This window comes from Anser anser (assembly GCF_964211835.1).
Source record: "Anser anser genome assembly, chromosome: 2".
Taxonomy (NCBI): Eukaryota; Metazoa; Chordata; class Aves; order Anseriformes; family Anatidae; genus Anser; species Anser anser.
This window is the reverse complement of record NC_139721.1, coordinates 40978710-40985509: the sequence shown is the minus strand read 5'-3', so window position 1 is coordinate 40985509 and position 6800 is coordinate 40978710. Positions and strand designations below refer to the sequence as shown.

Below are 6800 nucleotides of genomic sequence, written 5' to 3'. Positions count from 1 at the left end.
AGCAAAACCAAGAAAGAGATAATTACATTAATTTATCTTTCCCTATTAAATTCAACTTTCATATTTTTTCTTAATGGACTAATCAATGCAATTTGCCAGATTTTGAGCTGGTATTTTTTAATACCATGATGCAATGGATTCTGTTCCTCTCAGTATGCCTGCTTCAAAAAAATTTGCCAAGTAGATTTGAATCTTCTTTTAATGCAAATACTTCACTTTCAGCTGGATACAGAAGTATCCCTATATGATGTTATGTTTCACTTGAAAATACATTTTCTAGATTCATTTGCTTAGGTTTGTAGAGAATAGAAAAAAGTAAACCTCACACTTCTGTCTGTATTGTTATTAACATTCTAATTGTTCTGTTAAGTTGAAAAACACTTTATAAAGTTATGAGTTATAAATGTTTTAAGCTCCCAATGAGTTATGGCATTTTAAAAAGAGGTTATGAGGATTTCATTAAATAAATATTAATAACAATAATTGTTCCTATGGTATTGCACAAAATAAAAATTGCTGTATATTCTGGAAGGAAGTTCAAAGGCATTTTGCAAGAACTTAGCACAAAAGGTATCGTAAAGCTGCTACTTGATGCACTTTCCATCCTATTATACAATAAAGCACTTTGTTCTGGATTTGTCTTAGGAGATGCAGTAAACTATTCAATAAACTTGCCACATTTTGTTTTATGAAACAGAATTTCGTCTCCAAAAAGTATGCTATACAGATCAGGCTGGACTTTGTACGGCCTGCAATGGCTATTAATATTAATCTTTGCTTTTCATATTTTCAATTTTCTAATAAAACTGAGAAATTATGGCCATTTTCCATTTATATTCCATGATATTCCATAGAATTAGACATTGAAACAAAGGTAGTTTAGGTATTTTTGTTAAATTTATATGGATACTACAAATAATCAGATATCAAATTCTAGCCCTGTGACGTGACCTCTGTTCTTATACATTCAGCTCTCCTCTTGGTATGCTTTATTTTTTATTTATTTCTTTTTCTGCTTTCCTTCTTGTCTCTTCTCCATCTTTTATTTCTGCTTCCTGTGTCTCTCCTCCCTCTTCCTTCCTCTACTTCTTCATCTTTCCTCCTTCATCATTTTTCTTTTTCCACTCTCTTTATCATCTCGTTTGTTCTTTATTTTCCTTCTGCGTTCTCCATGGCATTCCTTTTCTTTCCCTGTTTCCTCAATTTCCCTTTCCTAAGTTCTCTTTTTCTTTTTTCTTCTCATACAAGGCTAGATTACAGGAGGATAACAGTCTGATGGATATCAGCATCTTTCACAGTGGTTCCGTTCCATTGGCAAATACTGCCCAAGAGGGTAAATGCTGATAACCACATTTGTACATAGATAATGTGTTAAGGAATAACACCAGTACAAGGTTAGATTGTAATTTGTGGCTCACAGGCAGATAAAAAACAGGTTCTCTGACCTAGTAACCTTCTAATTTAGCATCAAAAGACAATGAAAGATAAGCTTAGAAAGGCATAGGGCATGCTGTCCTTAATATGTGGGTTTTCTTTTTGACTCCATCACAGTTTTAACATGTGATTCTGGGCAAGACAGACAATTTCAATGTATGTGTTTCATCATCTGAATAGGTGAGGATCACATGCCTGCCTTACAAAATGTTGTGAAAGGAACACGGGTAATCTATGCCTCAAGTATTATGGGAGAGTCTGTCAGGATTGTGAAGTATTGATATTTATTTTTCTCCTACATCCACCACTGTATCCATCTCTCAATGTACAATATACATAAGTGCATAACTGACCGATTATTTCCTAATATATCCATGCTAGTCACGTGTACTGCAATCACTCAGCACCAGTGTATCTCTTAACAACAGCCTCATTGACTGTGATTTCTGATAATAACTGCTGCATAATACAAACCTCTCCACACCCTTATAACCGGTTCTGGCCTCTCTAAGAGATTCTTAAATATTTAACTGTCTGCACTGTTGAGACAACTAATTTATGCAATACAGTAACAAAAACTCTGAAATAGAGTAGGTTTCACTTGTGGTAAACCTCTCAAGCTCTGATATATTTGCATACTCATAGACATAAATACACAATATAGACGTTATAGAGGCAGAGAGACAAACACCAATTCTAGTAGTTGCTTAACCAGTAGTTGTTAAAGTACAGAGTGTGATACTAGAGTATTCTTTCTTCATGTGGGCTGAAAGCTGAAAGCACAGTGTTTCATTTGCTGATATAACATGTCCCGACTGCTTAATCCTGGGGATAACTAACACACTTGAATCTATCTTTGGTCAGTAGCAGAGACAGTTTAAGCACCCCCTTGCTATTGCAAATCATATAGTCCCTGGGAAGGAAGGACCTCTGCTGGAGGCAGAAGCAGAAGCATGATCACAGCAGTCTGCTCAGGGCTTTTTCCAGTCAGGTCTTGAAAATCTCTAAGGACAGGGGACTGTACAACTGCTCTGGGCAGCCTGTGCCACTGCCTCACTGTCCTCATGGGGAAAGTGTTTTGTTACATTCAGTCTGAACCTCCCTTGTTTCAACTTAAATCCATTTCTTCTCTTCCTCCCACTTTGAACCTTTGTGAAGACCCTGGCACTGTCACTTCCTTCAAGTGACTGACAAAGATATACCCTGTGACAGGCGTCTGCAACCACAGGGGTCCCTGTGATGCCCTGCTCTCACCAGCTTCCAGGCAGAGAACAACCCATTAGCCATCATCCTCTCAGCCCAACCAACCAATTTCTTTACCCACCCAGTTTTCCACTACTCCAGCCTCTAACATTCTGTCTTGAGTACAAGTGTGCTGTTGGAGAAAGAGCTGAAAGCCTTGTAGAATCAAAGTATATGACATCCATTGTTCTCCCTGGTCCAATAACCTTGTCACTTTAGCATAGGAGGCAATCAAGGTTAGGCATGATTTACCCTTGGTCAGTCCACATTGACTGTTCCCAACCATATTTTTCTCCATATGTCCTAAGATGTGCCCAAATGTGCTCCAAAAGTGGTCACACCACAGTTCTGTATAAAATAAAAAAAAAATAAAAAAAGCCACTATGTGTTTGTGGAGAACTGATTCTACTGAAAAATAACCTGGACAAAAATAGTTTTATTTTGTGCTGGATGATGTCTGCTGTGATCCACTTTGCTGCAGGGCTGTGTTTTCACATGTGTCATGAGTACAGCGGGGGAGGTGTGGAGATGGGAACCAGTTCAGGGCAGGAAGGGTGGTGACTGATTAAACCAGTCTAAGTGTCTCCACTGATGAATATATTAAATGTTAATTCTTGAAATCCCTTAAATCGCATGTAAATGCATATGAAGATTGCTTGTCATGTCTTTGTAGAAGTTTACTGCAGCTTCCTACACAAACTGGTTGCGCATTCAAAGTGTAGATGACATGTTTACAACAAATAATTTGTCCCTGGACTGTTTAGTGCATGTAGTTACAGTAAATAAAGTAGGATTTGTATTTTGTTAATCTCTTGGTCTTTGCTGTACTCTGCATTCATGTGGTAGGTTACAGTCTCTTCTCAAGTGAAAATGGAATGTAAACAGAGAAAGCTTGGAGGAAAAGGTTATTAGGGCTTTTAAAGGAAGCCCACCAAACAACTGTGAAATATGTACAAATTTCCAGTGCCTTAATGATTACACTTTTTATAACTGCAAAAGCATATGTTCTTCCATGCACCAACCTTAATAAAAGCCAAAAACAGAACCCTGCCAAAATAAATAAATAATTAAATAAATGAATAAATAAATCTGTCTTATATAGCAAATTAAAAGTTTTAAATTAAGGAATTAAAAAGATTAAAAGATCTGCCATGCTTACTTTATGCTTCTAAAGTGTGTTTACTACTTACTTTATGCTTCCAAGAAACAATGACTTAGAAGTTTTTTTGAGCATTCTCTAATTTTGAACAACTGTTTCAGCTATTTTTTGAAGGTTGTCCCTTCAAACTTGTCCCAAATTAAATTGTTTTCTTTAGAGAACTAGTGGGCTTTATAGCACTTTTGGTAGTCTAAAATCCTAAGTATAGAGATTAAGGCAGAGGTTACAAAAGAACAGTCGACAAAAACAGTGCAACACTTTCTCTTTAAGTCTTAGTTGAGAAATCCGGGTGTCCCATTTGCCTCCACATGAAACATAAGCTCCAAAAGGGATTTGACACAGTTAAATGGTACAGTTGAGTTCACTCTGCTAGTCAATGTGAATTCTATGTGAAGAAACAAAGATGGTGTGTTCCGATTGTAAACTTAATACTGGCCCATTTCAATTCCTGATTCTGTTTGAGCAAGTCCCATTGAACCAACCTCCTTGTTATGTGATAGTACTCTATTGCACTACCCATACCCTTATGGTTCACGTGCTTCCAGCTCATATGTTAATAAACTAGTCAAGTCACTAATTTCAACAGCTTTGACATCATCTCCAAGCTGCAATCCTACAGGCCTGAACCTGTTGTTTTTTCAGCAATGTCTGTGTTCCTCCCAGGGTGGGGGTGGTTATAATCACGTATTCCCACCTCTATCGTACTGCTGCTAGTTTATTCTCTTTCCTACATGTTTGTATAAGAGCAGAGATGCAAGGGTGCTAGATGTGGTAGGAGATACTTTCCAGCTCAGAATAATTGTGACACATCTGCTAATAAATGCACACTTGGCACCTGCACATTTTTTGCCTGCCCTATCTCAATGCCATTTTCTATTCCTGACTCCTGCTCCATAATTCACCAGCTTCTGTTGTTAACTGATGTTTTCCATGTGTTGTTTTACCAAGAAAATTCAATTTTCTAAATTGTAATGTATAAGGTATTTAATGCCTTAATTTTTTTAACCTCTCACTTCACTTTGTAGATCAGATCCTTTTTTTGCTGAATGTTTCATCAGTCATCTCTAAGCAGAAAAAAAAAAAAAGGTTAAAAAAATTGAACTACTAAATAATATTCAGTAGTCTATATAGAAATATAATGGAGGTTCTGTCATAGGAACATGAGGCACTGCATTTGATCAAACTAAAGGTTCTGCTAGACCAATAAATTATTTCTGACAGTAGCCAGTAGGAGAGATATTTAGGCAAGTGTGTAGGAAATATGGCTCCCACCTCTTGCCATGAAGTTTTTTCTGTTGCACAGCAGGAGTATGAGAAACAGCAATCATAAATTGAAACAGGAGATATTCTGACTGTATATACAGGGGGAAAAAAAATCACCAAGAAGAGAATTAATCATGAAACAGGTTGTCCAGAGAGGATGAGAACCCTCCCTCCTTGGAGACCTTCAGAAGCTGTGAACAGCTTGGCCTGTATTCAGTGTTGATCCTGCTTTAGATGGAGTTTTACTAGGTGACCCTGGTCTTTCCAACCTGAATGATTCATTGATTCTAGAAACCCTAGAGGAGTAATTGCCCCTCTGCAATCAGAGTTATCACATCTCTGAGCAGTTCTCATCCTGATTGCATGTGTCTAAATTTGTTCGTCATGATATGAACAGCTGCAGTTTTGTCTGTTTTAAAGGCAACAGTATTTAGGGTATAATTTCATGGAATTTTACTCTAAGTCCATTATTATTTTTATTCAAACATTGGCTCAAATGTCCGCTCCTTGAAAGCATGGACTGACATCTGCAGCTGTAAAAAAGAAAGCATCAGTAACACTTGCAGTACACCTTCTTCTGTGGAAAGACGTGTGCCCGATAGAAAATCTTAAACTGTAGTCCCATAGGGGAATTGAGTGCATCTGAGATGCACTTATAAGAGGTGCATCTGCTGTAGGTATCAGCCCTTCTTTCTACAATAATAATGCAACATCCCTCTGTTTATGATATGACATCCAGTAATTGCATCCTGTTTGTCTCTTTAACCAAATGTTCATGAACTATAGTAATAATAAGAAGCACTTAAGTAATATTATGAAGAATTTACACTATTTGTTGTACATTCAAAATAATCTATGAACAGTTTGAGCTTTTTTATTGGTTTGGCAGCTTGCATTTCTAGAGAAAACTAGAAATTAATCCTGCAGACTGGTGTCTTGGCAGTTGCAGCTAGGGCCAAAAGTCCTAATTTGTCTGAAAAAACATATGTGTTCCACACTGAAGTTGTGGCAAGACTAAGGCAGAGCACAGTTAATCAGCATTTAAATCTGGGATCTTGTGAATCTCCATTCCATTGGAGACAATTTGAAAACATTTTTGCATTGTGAAGGGACTAATTTAACAAAAGGATTCTGTTAACATATTGATTTCAGACTCAGTGAGCGAAGATGTGCATTTTTACCTATTGTTTCTGAAAATAGTACAAGAAGTTAAGGGCGTACAATGCCTGTCAGATCTCAAGGAGTCGTAACCCATTGCCAGTTCAGGCATACATAATTTTTTTTTTGTAGAACTCGACTTGAGATGACTAAACTAAAAGATTTCCTGTCATGTTTGAGGAACGGGAAGCAAAAATCATTTGTCCTTTAAGATGTCCTAGGAGGCACTGAAGAAATTTCAGAGACTGTCCAACATGGCTTTGATGAGAAAGTAATTAAAGTCACTGACTGAGCTGTCCACATGTTTGAGTCAGATAACAATGTAATTGACTGTAATGGTTCCCCTGCTGAAGGACAGTAATCAGAAGATAAATGTGACTGAAACCAAATTTGCTGAGGGAAATTTTATTGACATTTCTAGCTAGTAGTAATAAGTCAAAAAATTAGGTTTAGTGTATGCAAGAGTTAAGTAGGCTATGCTATGCTGATTTTGAAGGGAAAAAAAAAAAAAAGTAAAGGAAATATAATCCAGTGACTATTTTCT

General features: G+C 37.0%; 1 protein-coding gene across 1 annotated transcript in view; it reads left to right on the top strand.

Annotated features, from left to right (window-relative positions):
* The window catches only part of XKR4 (XK related 4), a 232904-nt gene that overhangs the window by 175443 nt on the left and 50661 nt on the right, over positions 1-6800 (top strand). The gene's annotated exons all lie outside the window — the stretch shown is intronic.